This window comes from Lissotriton vulgaris, chromosome 7 (assembly GCF_964263255.1).
Source record: "Lissotriton vulgaris chromosome 7, aLisVul1.2, whole genome shotgun sequence".
Taxonomy (NCBI): Eukaryota; Metazoa; Chordata; class Amphibia; order Caudata; family Salamandridae; genus Lissotriton; species Lissotriton vulgaris.
Window position 1 is genome coordinate 804,490,024 of NC_141695.1, and position 15,135 is coordinate 804,505,158.

The following is a 15,135-nucleotide window of genomic DNA, read 5'->3' on the forward strand; positions in this document are numbered from 1 at the left end:
CCTGGTTCGTCAACGAGGATTCCCGACGTCTTTTCAGACCTATGCAGCTGCAGCCCTTGGGCTAGGTAACTTCGGCATTTCGGTGCCCCTGCATAGCCTCACTATCCAAGGGTCAGGATCCACTGTCGTTTTCGATCTACCTTATCGGGTTCGCCCGAGAACACTAACTTTGCCCTTACCAGCTCCCATAGACTTTGTCCCGCATCCCGCGTGAGAGTGCACACTCTGCACCCGAGTCCCCTAGGCCTCCTACTAGTACTCTGAAGGTTCAGTAACGTAGTCCTAGTGATTCCAAAGCCTATTAGTCCAGTACTTACCTGCTAGTAATTTAGCATTCCACTTCCATAGTATATGGTTTTCCGTGCCCCTCGGGCATCTGTGTAAATTGTGCAACTTAAAGTATTTTCGTAAGAGTTTTGTTGTGTGCTTAGTACCCTGTCCTCATAAAGAGTACAGGGCTGTTGTGATTTTAATAAATACACTGTTTATTTTCATAACACTTGTGTGGTGTCCTTTCACTTGGTGTTCAAGGGGTATATGTGATGGTATAACAGCTGGCTTAACACGCCCTCTAGAGTTAAGCCCGAAGACTGCTCGTATCCACGCTACTAGGATAGCTGGTCTATAAGGTTGACTTACAACCAACCACCATAAGGGTTGTTTGGACTGATACATAGTGATCACTAGAATAGTGAGCACTGCATATCAGGCCAACTTCTCACATTGGTGAGCAGCGGTTGGGATTTGAGCTTGCTGTTGTTTTACCACACGTATCCTAAGAATATCTTGTGAAAGATCACATAAGTACTCCAGGTACATATAACTTAGCTTAGAATACTCTGAGTTCTACTGAACCAGCTGTTGTAGCTCCTCAAGGCTTAGCACACCTTGACTACAACTCTTAGCAAGGGATCAGTAGGCAAACAAATAGTGTAGGTAGGTGCATCACTTACACCACACTAGAATCAGCATGTCAGACAAAGGAGGAAACTCTGAGTCTCCCCTTGTGTCAGTGGACTTTCCACAGGTCACTTCTAGATATGCTGCTCTTAGCTTCCAGGAGATGAGACAAATCTGTACATCCAGGAAGCTAAAACAGGGTGCAAACCCTACCATTCCTTTTCTGATTGGTCTCTTAGAGACTTATGATGCTAGGAGGGCTGGTAACACAGAACCTTCTCATCCAGATGGGAATATGCCTCCCCTTGAGGGAACCACAGGTGACCCTGACTGTATCCATCTCTCTGCAGAAGGTGAAGAGGAGGATGAGAATCTAGAGCCATCTGAGGATGAGGCAGACAAAGGTCCAGAAATAGTTAGCCAGCTAACTAGGGACAACTTAAGCAGGCATGAGAATGGTACTAGGAGACCCCTGGGGCCCCTCTCAGGCCAGCTTAACGTGGGGAATGGACGAGTTAGGTCTCTATCCAGAGGCTCTAACAGATTCATTCGAACCAATGGCTCTCAGGCCTCTTCTCAAAGAGGGATGACATCCCCTCAGAGGAGAGTGTATGAAGCTAAAGTGAGGGAAGTCAATCTGAGGATTGAAAGGGAAGAACTTGCCCTGGCCAAAGAGAGACTTGCGTTTGCTAGAGAGCACAAGTTAAGTGGGTTAGATCTCACTGGTGGCAGCATTCCCCCAAGGGAAAACAGGAGTTTAGGTACTAGACACCTGAGTAAGATAGTGCCCCCCTTTAAGCAAGGGGATGATATCCACAAATGGATAACTGCTTTGGAGAGGGCTTGCACTGTACAGTGTGTCCCCCAGAGTCAGTGGGCAGCTATCTTGTGGCTCTCCTTTGAAGGTAAAGGTAGAGAGAAGCTCCTCACTACTAAAGCTGAGGATGCTAACAATTACCAAGTCCTGAAGAATACACTGATTGATGGGTTTGGCCTAACCACTGAGGTGTACAGGTTACTGTTCAGGGATACCCAGAAAACTCAGTCTCAGGATTGGTCTGATTTTGTAGATTGTGCCACTAAGGCTTTGGAGGGCTGGTTGCTGGGCAGTAAGGTTACTGATTATACAGGATTGTACAATCTGATCATGAGGGAACAGATTTTAAACAATTGTCAGAACCAGTTGTTGCATCAGCATCTTGTTGACTCAGATCTGACCTCTCCCCAAGAATTGGGAAAGAAGGCAGACAGATGGGTCAGAACAAGAGTTAAGCAGAACCAGGGCCAGAACCAGGGTGGTCAGAAGAAAGCAGACCAGAAGGGTAAAGATTCTAAAGGTGAACAAAATGACCAGAAGTCTTCGACAGGTCCCCAACAACCCAAAGAGGGTGGGGGTCAGGCTTCCCAGAAAAAGAAGAATCAAGAAGGCCAATCAAAAAGGTGGTGCCAATACTGTAAAAGTAAAATTCACTGGATTAGTGAGTGCACCAAGAAAGGAGGGCAGACTCCTGCTACTGCAGCCCCTAAGGCACCTGTGCCCCCTAGTACAGCCAGCAGTAGTAGTGCACCTCCCAAGGGCTTAGTTGGGTTAACCTTGGGTTCTGATGGGTATGACAACTTAGTTGGCACACTCACTCAGGCTGTCCTTGTCTGTACAGGGGATGTGGATATATCCCCTGATGTCAGTCCCAATCTTTGGGCAAATACAGGCAGACACCTTTAATACATGGAAAAATGGCTCAGGCCTATAGGGACACTTGTGCCAGTGTCACCATGGTGACACCTAACTTTGTGGACCCTGGACAGATCATGCCAGGTACAGAATTCCTGGTGACCAATGTCAGCAACGTCACTACCAGTCATAGTATGGCGATTGTTGCTTTCTCCTGGGGAGGGGTAAATGGCCAAAAGAAGGTTGTAGTTAGTTCAGACCTCCCAGTGGATTGTTTGTTGGGCAATGATTTGGAGTCATCACAATGGTCAGAAGTGGAGCAGAGGACTCACATGGAGATGTTAGGCTTGCCAGCACATGTGCTTGCTGTGACTAGGTCACAGGCCAGAAAATGCCCCACTGAACAGGTGCTGGAGCCTGGAACAATGGACCAGGCACCTTCCAAGAAGAAGAGCAGTAGGGTTAAGGCATTGCTTTCCCCCTTGCCCCAGGTTGAGGATCAAGTCTCAGAGGAGGCTGACCTACAGGAATTGAGGGAAACTGAACCTAAAGAATTTGAACTTGATCAAGTTGAATTTCTGGGCTCAGGGGGACCCTCAAGAGAAGACCTGGGGAAGGACCAATTAGACTGCCCTTCCCTTGAACCCCTCAGACAGCAGGCTGCTGCTGAGGCTGCTGGGAACGCCACAGGTACCCACAAGGTATACTGGGATGATGGACTCCTGTACACTGAGGCAAGAGACCCCAAGCCTGGCATGGCCAGGAGGCTGGTTATCTCCTTGTCTCAGAGAGGTTTCCTTCTTACCTTGGCCCATGAGATTCCCTTAGCAGGACACTTCGGCCAGACAAATACTTGGGACAGACTTGTCTCACACTTTCACTGGCCTCACATGAATGAGGATACCAAGGAGTTTTGTCGCTCCTGTGTCACTTGCCAAGCCAGTGGTAAGTCAGGTGGCACAACAAAGGCCCCCCTTATACCAATGCCTGTGGTGGGGGTGCCCTTTGAAAGAGTGGGGATTGGTCCAATGGAACCCCAGACAGCATCAGGGCACAAGTTTATACTGGTGGTAGTGGATCATGCCACCAGGTATCCTGAAGCTATTCCCCTTAGGACCACTACAGCACCTGTTGTGGCAAGAGCCCTAGTTGGAGTGTTCTCCAGAGTGGGCTTCCCTAAGGAGGTTGTCTCTGACAGAGGTGCAAACTTCATGTCAAGCTACTTAACTGCTATGTGGAAGGAATGTGGTGTCAACTACAAGTTCACTACACCCTATCATCCACAATGCAATGGGCTTGTTGAAAGGTTCAACAGGACCCTCAAAGGGATGATTCATGGACTACCTGAAAAGCTCAGGCGTAGATGGGATGTCCTGATACCCTGCCTTTTATTTGCTTATAGAGAAGTCCCACAGAAGGGGGTTTATCTACAGCCCTTTTGAACTTTTGTATGGACATCCTGTAAGAGGACCTCTGTGTTTGGTGAAGGAAGGATGGGAGAGACCTCTCAAAAAGCCTGCAACCAACATAGTGGACTATGTACTTGGTCTCCGCTCCAGGATGGCTGAGTACATGGAAAAGGCATCCAAAAACCTTGAGGCTAGCCAAGAACTTCAAAAAGCTTGGCATGACCAAAAGGCTGTCCTGACTGTATACCAGCCTGGACAGAAGGTGTGGGTGCTGGAGCCAGTGGCCCCAGCAGCACTCAAAGACAAATGGTCTGGGTCCCACACAATCCTTGAGCAAAAGGGAGAGGTCCCCTACCTGGTGGACCTTGGAACTCCCAGGAGCCCCCACAGGGTGCTCCATGTTAACAGGCTCAAAGCATATGTCGACAGGAAGGACATGAGCTTGCTCATGGCCATAGATGAGGGACAGGAGGAAGAGAGTGACACTCTCCCAGACCTGCTCACTCAGAATCCTGATGATGGATCAGTAGATGGTGTTGTCTTTTGTGGCAGCCTCTCTGAACATCAACAGAAGGATTGCAAACAAGTTCTTCAATCCTTCAGGCATATGTTCTCTCTAACACCCAGTCAGACCAATTGGTGTACCCATGAGGTTGACACTGGTGACAGCTTGCCAGTCAAGAGTAAAATCTACAGGTAGCCTGATCATGTTAGAGACTGCATCAAAACAGAAGTGCAGAAAATGTTGGAGTTGGGAGTCATTGAACCCTCAGATAGCCCTTGGGCTAGTCCAGTAGTTCTAGTGCCAAAGCCTCACACCCAGGGTGGTAAGAAAGAGATAAGGTTTTGCGTAGACTACAGAGGTCTCAATGCAGTCACTAAGACTGATGCCCACCCAATACCAAGGGCAGATGAACTTATAGATAGATTGGCTTCTGCCAACTACTTAAGTACATTTGACCTGACAGCTGGGTATTGGCAAATCAGGTTAGCTGAGGATGCCAAGCCCAAGACAGCATTTTCTACCCCTGGTGGGCATTATCAATTTGTGGTAATGCCCTTTGGTTTGAAAAATGCACCTGCCACCTTCAAAAGGTTGGTGAATCATGTTCTCACTGGGCTGGATGACTTCTGTGCAGCATATCTTGATGATATTGCTGTCTTTAGCTCCACCTGGGAGGATCGCCTGGTCCACCTGAGGAAAGTGTTAGAGGCACTGCAAGCAGCAGGTCTCACTATCAAGGCCACAAAGTGCCAGATAGGGCAGACACAGGTTGTATACTTGGGCCACCTGGTAGGTGGAGGCCAGGTTCAGCCACTGGAGAGCAAAATACAGTCAATCAGGGACTGGGCTCCTCCAACCACCCAGACTCAGGTTCGAGCTTTCTTGGGCCTGACTGGTTACTACAGAAAGTTTGTCAGGAATTATGGATCAATTGTGACTCCACTTAATGAACTGACAAGTAAGAAAATGCCAAAGAAAGTTCAGTGGACAGCAGGCTGTCAAAAAGCATTCGATGACCTAAAGCAGGCCATGTGCACAGCACCTATCCTCAAGAGTCTAGACTACTCCAAACCATTCGTTGTCCAAACAGATGCTTCTGAGTTGGGTGTGGGAGCTGTTCTATCTCAACTGAATTTTGATGGTAATGACCAGCCCATTGCTTTTATAAGCAGAAGGCTAACCCCCAGAGAGAACAATTGGTCAGCTATTGAGAGGGAGGCCTTTGCTGTGGTTTGGGCCCTGAAGAAACTGAGGCCATACTTGTTTGGCACTCATTTCAAGATTCAGACCGACCATAAGCCCCTCTTGTGGCTAAATCAGATAAAGGGTGAAAACCCCAAACTGCTTGGGCTCTCCAGGTATTTCCACTTAGAGCAAGAAGACTCACCTGGTCAAGGTTAGTTTATTGTCCCAAAGTTTGGGGGGGGGGTCATGTAGGAGAGTAGGGTCTGCAATCCTATGATCACCCAGATTTTTTGCTTTTGTTTCACTGGTTTACGACTTTCTCTGGCTGTGGGCCTGCTAATCAGACCCACAGCCTAGCTGTTCTCTCACTAAATTGACATGTGTACCTTAGGTGCATTATCCAATTGGTACTGGGCCACCTTATCAGACCCTGTAACTCAGGGCATAGGTGTACCCAGGGCCTACCAGGGGCTGAAGCATGTATTATGCCACCCCTGGATGGCCATCTAAATCTGACACAACTGGCTGCACGACAGCTGGGGCAAGGTGGTGTAATCACCCTTTGCTTTAGATATAGTATACCTATATCTAACCCTAAAAATGGACACACAGATTCCTATCAGTCACTCCTATGGCAGGCCTTGACAATCCTGAAGGCAGAGTGCTTGGAATCGTGTGAAATGGTGCTCTGGCATGAGCTGAGCCCGTTTTCAGCTTGCGGAACCAAGTCCTAATAGCTGTTCCATGATAACGCATACCATATACTCTTAAGTGCATTATAATCCTCGCGGTTAAATGCTATCTCTGGTATCGCTTTATCAAAACATGTCGAGTAAGGTGTCATACGAATTGGAATACTAACCCCTCGCCAATTCTGGCGACGGGGTTAGCATTCCACCCTTCTAGAGGGACACGACATGTATGTAACTGTGAACCCCGGTTAAAGTTAACTCAAGCCTCAGCTCCACAAAATGGATGCTGCCACCACAGACACGAGTCTGACCTCCTGCTGCTGGGAGTCCTTCCAGCGAGGAGAGCTTGGACAAAGGGTTTCCTGTCAGGGGCGGTGCTAGCACCATCCCAGACAGGGTTTTGTGTATCCTGGGTAGGCAGGGCTTTACAGGAAGGTGACTGCAGAGTGGCACCCCGGTGCTCACTACGCATCTGCCGGCTAGAACCAGTTCCAGGGGCACACCAGCCCCTGGCCTGGGGAAAGTCCGGCATGGGAGAGGGGTGTAACCACCCCCCTTCCTGGTCCCACCCCTAGGGCAGGACCTAGTCGCGTACCCACCCCTTTCTTTAGGATAAAGGCAGGAGCGGGGACCCTTCCAAATTAGATCATCTTTGAATCAAGAAACTACTTTCTACGAAAGGAACTCTCGACTTCTTCTCAAGATTTCTCCCTTGTGGCTAAGGAGTAGTCACCCTGCATCCGCAAGCACCATCTAAGAACTCCGCGGTTTGCTGCACGTCCTTCCTCAGGAATCCGACCGACCAGCACGACGAGACCCAGCTTCCCTGGCACCTCTGACCTCTACCTACCTCTACAGCTAAGCTGAGAACCGTAGGTGCGACGAGACCTCGAGGGACCGGCCATCATCAGAACTGCACGACTTCTATCCAGCACGACCGCCGAGGGATCCTCTGGTGAGTGCTTTGGGGTCCGAGAAGCCCCGACCCTGAGCAGCTCCAGCACCGAAGTCCAGCCTCTCAGCATCCACGAGATCTGCGTGGGGCCCTTCTGCTTTTTGCTGCTCACCGCGTTGTTTGGCTACTAGCCCGCTGGCTTGTGGCCTTCCTAACGACGCCCGATGACATCACCGCTGCTGGTCTGGTTGCTCCAGACTGGCCCTTGCTCCCTTCCAAAAGAGGAGCACCCCGGACCCTCCTGGTCCACTCCAGATGCCATTTTAGGTCCACCGCGTGGGCTTGAATTTGCCAAGACTTGTTGCCCCAATCCTGGGTCCAGCGACGTCGACAGCATCATCCATCGTGGGACAGCTCGCACCTCCATCCTGGTCACCGACAACACCTCCTGGTCCGTGAGACTGCAGAGCCCAGCGTCGCCCACTCACTTAGTCGAGGTGACTACCATCCGGTGCCCTCCTGGTGCCATCTGACTACTGGCTAGTAGTCACGAACTTGGTCCCCTCTGCTTTCAGGTGTCATCCATCTTCGATCCAGGCTTGGATCACTTCGAACTATCTTCACTGGTCGCCTGCCAGCAACTTCTTTCTTCAGGCTCCTGGTTCGTCAACGAGGATTCCCGACGTCTTTTCAGACCTATGCAGGTGCAGCCCCTGGGCTAGGTAACTTCGGCATTTCGATGCCCCAGCATAGCCTCACTATCCAAGGGTCAGGATCCACTGTCGTTTTCGATCTACCTTATCGGGTTCGCCCGAGAACACTAACTTTGCCCTTACTAGCTCCCATAGACTTTGTCCCGCATCCCGCGTGAGAGTGCACACTCTGCACCCGAGTCCCCTAGGCCTCCTACTAGTACTCTGAAGGTTCAGTAACGTAGTCCTAGCGATTCCAAAGCCTATTAGTCCAGTACTTACCTGCTAGTAAAGAGTACAGGGCTGTTGTGATTTTAATAAATACACTGTTTATTTTCATAACACTTGTGTGGTGTCCTTTCACTTGGTGTTCAAGGGGTATATGTGATGGTATAACAGCTTGCTTAACACGCCCTCTAGAGTTTAGCCCGAAGACTGCTCGTATCCTCGCTACTAGGATAGCTGGTCTATAAGGTTGACTTACAACCAACCACCATAAGGGTTGTTTGGACTGATACATAGTGATCACTAGAATAGTGAGCACTGCATATCAGGCCAACTTCTCACAAGAGTATGCTGAATTCAGGAGTTGTGTTGGATGACGTGAGGTTGTGAAATGGTGGCGTGTGAGTCTGAGTGAGGGGAGTATGTCGTGAGGAGTTGCTGCAGGTGAAGTGACAGTGGGAGCAAGGGAAAGGTCCTACCTTGCTGTAAGGTGTGGCGCAGCAGCAGCAGTGGGTGAAGAGGTGTCCATGGTTGAGCCTGTGGAGGGTCACTACAGATTACCAACAGTGAGTTATCTGACCAGGGTTATCTGACCAGGGGTCGTGGTGCTGGGCGTGGTTTAAGTGCAGAGTGGCATAGATTGGTTTGCCTTTGGCACTCCTGCTGAACAGTCGCACAGCAGCCTCCATTTAGTAGATCCTTGGTGGAGTTAGAAGGGCAGGGGCGGTGGGTTGGGCCAAGGGAATGTTGGAAAAAGAAGATGCAGTAAGAATGCTTGGGAGGTAGATGCCGGAGAGCAGGTAAAGAGCAGGGGGAGGTGGGAAGAGGAAAAGCACTGGAGGAGGCATTGGGGGGCCTGTGGAAAGATGGAGGCACGAAAAAGAGAGAGGCACAAAGTAAAGAGGCACAACGAGCAGAGGCACAAAGCAAAAGCAGAGCTTGGGAGAAAAAATGCTCAAGTGATGGAAACAAGTGAGAAAAGAGGCCGAAAGAAAAGGGAAAGCTAGAGAAAAAGAAGTACAAGTAATGGAAATGAGTGAGAGAAAGAGTCACAAAGCAAAGGCAAAGTGTGAAAGAGACAGGCACAAAGCAAAAGCAAAGAATGAGAGAGACAGGCAGAAAGGGAAGGCAAGGGGTGAGAGAAAGTGGCACAAAGATAACGCAAATAGTGAGAAAAAGAGGAAAAGGAGTATGAGAGAAAGAGAGAAGAAGGCAGAGAGGCGTGGAGAGCGGCAACGGCACCAAGGCGCGGCAGTAGAGCAGAGGGCCGCTGTGGCATGCGAGGCCATGTCTAATAGGGCTGTAGACTTGGCGGACCAGTCCCAGGAAAGTGGGGAGCTGGGGCCTAGGCACCTAACTTACATCTCCAATTATAAATTAGAACTTATCTTCACTTTCTCTCTCGAATCGACCTGACCCTTGCAGAAGGTGTGCCAACCTTTATGAAACATCCAGAGTTAACTTGAAGAGTGATAAAGGTGTGCAAGGTTTTCTCTCCAGATCTTGGGCTTGCAACTTGACGGTATCAGAGATGCTCTTCTGGGCCTCTGTCCTGGCCCATGACACAGGATACTGTGACATGCAAAGGTGAGTAAACACTCCCTCAGTTTCCCTGACTCTGGTGGTGGGTGAGATGAAGCAGCCAAACAGCACTAAGACGAGGTGGTGCAAAGTTTGGCTTCAGATACAGCATAACAAAATAGTCATTACACATAATGGACAATACTGTCCAACTAGATGGATGCATCGCTTTAAAAATGTACGTTCTTAAACTACAGCTAGACAAATAAACCTGTCAAAACTGGAGACAACAGCAAAACTAAAAGTGTCAAACAGGAATCTTCGATTTTACAGAGCCTAGTGTAACGTTAAAGCAGCCCCTGCCGTGAAGGGTGGAGAGCTGGGTGCATTTCCGTTACTGTTTTTGCCCACTGTGGGGGATTCACATTCACACAATCACAGATCTGCTCCAATAATAACAGTGTAATCTGGCATGTCAGGCCACGTCCCCTCTGAACCGGAACACAAGCAACTCCACATCGGATTCTTCCTTACAAAGTCAACTGCACGGGCAACTGCTGAGCGCATCCGGTGCACTAGGGCCCAATTCCGTAAAACAATCCGCACATACATGTTTACTACTTTGCACGGATGCAGATCTGCAATTTTTAGAAACTCCCAACGTTTTGCACAAGTTCTTCTAAATACCTTTGACAGTCACAGGCTTCCAGAAGTACTGCTCAGACGTGCACGTGAAGAGCTTTAAGTGTTCATAATTGTACATGTCTGATTGGGTAGAAGTGTGCTTTGGCTGAAAATTGCTTCCCCGTGCAAGCTGGTATAATATTTTGTTTATCCAGCTGCATGAGTCAGCAGCAGTATGTCTGCCCAGAACAGGCTCACTAACAGGTATAAAGAAAGCATCAAGCTTGCAAAGCGATGGAGCTTGGACTTTTGGTGAAGGCACGTGGCATCAGATAAGCAAATTACAGTGTCTGTTTTTCCCTGGCTGGAGCAGAGATTCCCTTCCATCATTAACTGTGCTCGGAAACACACAGCTGCACTCTGAAGCACAGCGTGGGATGTCCAGGGCTGCACTAATGGACATGCACACCTGTCACTCTGCTAAGTGATAACAAAAGAGCTTCCAGAGTCCTACTCATAGAGGAGCTTGGGCGCCACCCACACATTGGTTGTCTTAATTAGATGATCTGATTAGGTCGAAGTTGTGTACTTCCAATGCAAAGACTGCTTGTATTGCATTTTTTTGGTTTGTGGTAAAGCTCAACTTAACACTGCAGGGCTGAGTTGGTTAAGGTGGTAAGCTAATGATAATGGATAAATAGGGGCCCGATTTGTTTGTTATGAAAAAGGCAGTAGTCCTGATGTATTTACTGTGAGAATAAAACATTAAAGTCAATAGGCACTTAAGGTTGGATTGTAATTACTCTATTTTAATATTAAATCTTTTTATTGAAAGATCAAGGCACGTACACAAGAAGCATTTGTCAATATCGCCCCCATCACCCCTTGCATAGCGGAATCCAAAGCTCAAAAGGAACAGGCAAGACCATTCCAAGCTGCGGGATGAGGCTCGCTGAAGAGCGCTAGGTATGTGCAGACGATCAACATTGATTGAAAGAGAAAATACAGTCAAACAAAGGCCCAACCTCCCACCCTAGATCACCCCTCCCCACCCTCCCCCCACGTTCCAAGTCCACCATTCAACTTGTCCAAAAGCGCACCTCTACTAGCCTGTCGCCGGGCGTTCCACATCAGAGAGGCGCAATAAGCGCAAATAGCGAGGACAGGTGACCTCCTGAAACTCCAAGGCCAACAGAGACAGAAAGGGTTGCCACAGCTCTGCATATTTAGCTCCCTCCCCTGCCAGAGTCAATGAAAGTTTCTCCATACCCAACACAAACCACAAACGGTGGAGCCAGCCCTGGAATATAGGGATGTGTGCAGTGCACCAGTGGGTAATGATATTCTGCATGGCGGAACCTAGCGCAATCGCAATCATGCGACCCCTGCGGGAGCACAGTGGATATGTTACTGGGTTTGGTAGCCCTAACAATACGTACAAGGGAAATCGTGGGATCTCTGTGTCAAAATGCACGTCCACCTCATCCAAAATTTGCTTCCAATACTCCTGAAGATGAACACAGTCCCAAAGCAAATGTACAAGTGTGCCTACTTGACCACAGCCCCGCCAACACGTCACCTCTCTAGAGTGATCCATCGCGTGCAGCCGCTCAGGAGTATAGTACCAATATATAGCAACCTTGGTGATTGTATCTGTAAGTCCCATATGGTATGCAGAGTGCCTGGCTCTATAAAATATGCCCTCCCATTCCTTATGGCTGAGTGACCCCCCCAGTTCCCTTTCCCAGCGCGCCTTTCCCGAGCTGTAAATATGAGTGTATTTAGTTTGCAACATCCTAAACAAATCCAAGATGAGTTTTTTGTCACATTTGCGCGTGATTAGCCAGTTTTCGTATGGTAGCAGCCCCCTGTCAGCCATAGGACGTACCTGCTCGCTAAGCGCTCAGTGTCGCGCTTGTAGGTAGCGAAGCCTCTCTAACTCTGGCAACCCATACTCTTGACGGAAAAGGGGAAAAGACATGACACCTTCCACTGCGTACAAGTGGAAAAGGTACCTGCACCCGGCCGGCCTCCATCTCGCCTAGGCCACTGAATCCATACCTGGTATGAAGTCAGGATTATCCATTAAGGGGGCAAGTGGGGACGGGAAGGTAGTGAGCTCGTATTTAACATTTGTGTGGTCCCAAACTTCTGTGGTGACCCTGGTGATATACTAGGCATACAAATTGGGTGGTCTGTGTTGCTTACGGAGGAAGGGAATTTCCTGGAGTGGGCGACCAGCTACCGCTTGATCCTGAAAGAGCCAATGCTTTCCAGACTCCCATCTACTCCACTCCACAAGAAGGTGCAGCTGGGCCGCTTGAAAGTAGAGTAACAGATCTGGGAAGCCAAGTCCCCCGCACTCAGGGGGAAGTGTTGCCAAATGCAAATTTAGGCGCGGCTTCCTACCGTTCCAAATAAACTGAGCCAGCTCCGACTGTGTTTGTTGGATCCAACCCACTGGTGAGCACAGAGGAATGGTGCGAAACAGATATAAGATCTGGGGCAGGATTGTCATCTTTACTGCCACCACTTTACCAAGCCAGGACAAAGGATAGTGCTTCCACCTCCCAAGCTCCTGCCTAATTTTCTGTTGCAGCAAGGAATAATTAATGCTAACGGTGGCCGGAAGCGAGGGGGCCAGCTGGATCCCCAAATATGGGATCGCATCTGTCGCCCATTGAAAGGGAAACAAGCCCTGCAGAAACTCTCTAGTAGGTTTCTCCAAAGACATGTCAAGTGCCATCGACTTACTCATATTGACCTTGAAGCCAGCCACCTGGGCAAAAGGTTCTACGTCTTCGAGGCAAGCAGGCAACGACTCTCTCGGATGAGACAATGTAAGTAGGACATCGTCTGCATAAAGAATAATTGCATGAACGTAGCCTCCAAACTTGATTCTCTGTACCCTTGGGGTAAGCCTCAACCTTTGTGCCAACGGCGCCATGTAGTGGGCAAAGAGCAGGGGCGACAGTGGACACCCCTGCCTCGTGCCTCGTTCAATAGCGAACCGAGGGGAAGTGCAGCCATTAACCCGGACCGCCGCAGTTGGGAATTTGTAGCAGTTCAAAACTTAAGTACAGAACTTTTCTCCCAACCCCCCCTTCTCCAGAACTCTTTCTAAGTAGGGCCAGTGGACCCGATCAAACGCTTTCTCAGCATCGATAGCCAGCATCATGCATTCCCCCTGTGTACACGTAGCTTTTCCCACCAGATGCAGGGCCCTCTTGGTATTGTCAGAAGTTTGGCTCTCCGGGATAAAGCCCGCCTGATCTGGGTCGATTAGGTCACCCATATGAGGTGCAAGCGGGGCAGCTAGGATTCCCGTGTACAGTTTAAGATCAACATTAAGGAGAGAAATAGGACGGTATGGCCCGCATTGCAAACGATCCTTCCTTGGCTTAGGAATGACCATGATAGTAGCCTCCAAGAGGTCCCTTGAGATCATCCCTGGTTCTGAAAAGGAATTAAAAAGACTCGTAAGAAAGGGGGGCCACCTGTGCACAGAACATCTTATAAAGCTCGCAGGGAAGCCATCCGCCCTGGCGTCTTCACCAACTTGAAGCGGGAGATAGCTGCAATGACCTCCTCCGGCCGAATGTCACGTTCCAGGTGGTCTGCCTCATCCTTCGTGAGAGCTGGAAGTGAAATGGAATCCAGGAAGGCCTCTCCCGCAAAGGCCCCTGGTGGGGCTCTGGCATAGAGTTCGGCATCAAATTCGCTAAAGGCACAGGTGATATCAGCGTCTTCTGTGACGCGCCTACCGTCCTGCCGTAGAATCTCCTGCACATTCTGGCATTGCCTAGCTTCGCGCAGCTTGTGAGCTAGGAGGGGCCCGCACCGATCTCCACCCATGTAGTATGCATGTTTCAGTCTCAGCGCTGCAAATTTCGCTCGATCCTGATCTATAGCCGCCAGCTGTTGCCGGACTGCCTTAAGCTGCCTCCAAATTCGGGGAGCCCCCGTCCTTTGGTGCATTTGCTCCAGCTCCAAGTCTGCTGAGTGAGTTCATCCCGCTTACGCGTGCGCTCAACATTGTCTGCCACGAGATTGCTATAAGTGTGGTATACGCATTACTATTATGTGAGAGGTAGTCAGTAATGACTCGTTGTATCCACGCAACCACCTCCTTGCAGTGTAGTAATGTTTCCCGAGGCGCCAGCATCGTGTTGTGCGCGGGGTTGGAGGAAGGGAGAGGACAACTGCCACCGGTGTGTGATCTGATAGAGAGGTGGTCCCAATGTCTACAGCGGTCACGAGCACCTGTAGGGAAGTTGAATCCAGTATATAATCTATGCGGGCATATGTTTTGTGTGCATTAGAATAGTAGGAGTATTCCCGGCTTCAGGGGTGAAAGCAGCGCCACAAGTCCACTAAGCCCAACTCACTCAGATGGGACAGCCCTTCAGAGGTGAGAGTACCTGATTGGGAAGTGCATTGACATGACCTGTCTAAGGTGTTATCAAAAACTAGATTAATATCTCCCCCCAGCAAGATATGGCAGTCAGCAGTATTGGAATCTTCAGTGATGGCTAAATGAAAAAAACACTCCTGGCCTTCATTGGGGCCATAAAGGGATCCAATAGTGAATGTGGAGGCGCCCAGGGAAAACCTATATTTCAGCAACCTTCCCTTAATCTCCGCCCCTTTGTGCAGCACCTTACCCTTGAATCTCTGGGCCACCAAAACTGCGACTCCTGTGGTTTTCGTGGCATTGGAAGAGAAGAACTGTAATGGGAATTTCTGGGACCCGAGGCAATGGCAATCTTTCTGCAACAGGTGTGTCTCTTGCAGGAGGCAAATATCCTCCGGGGA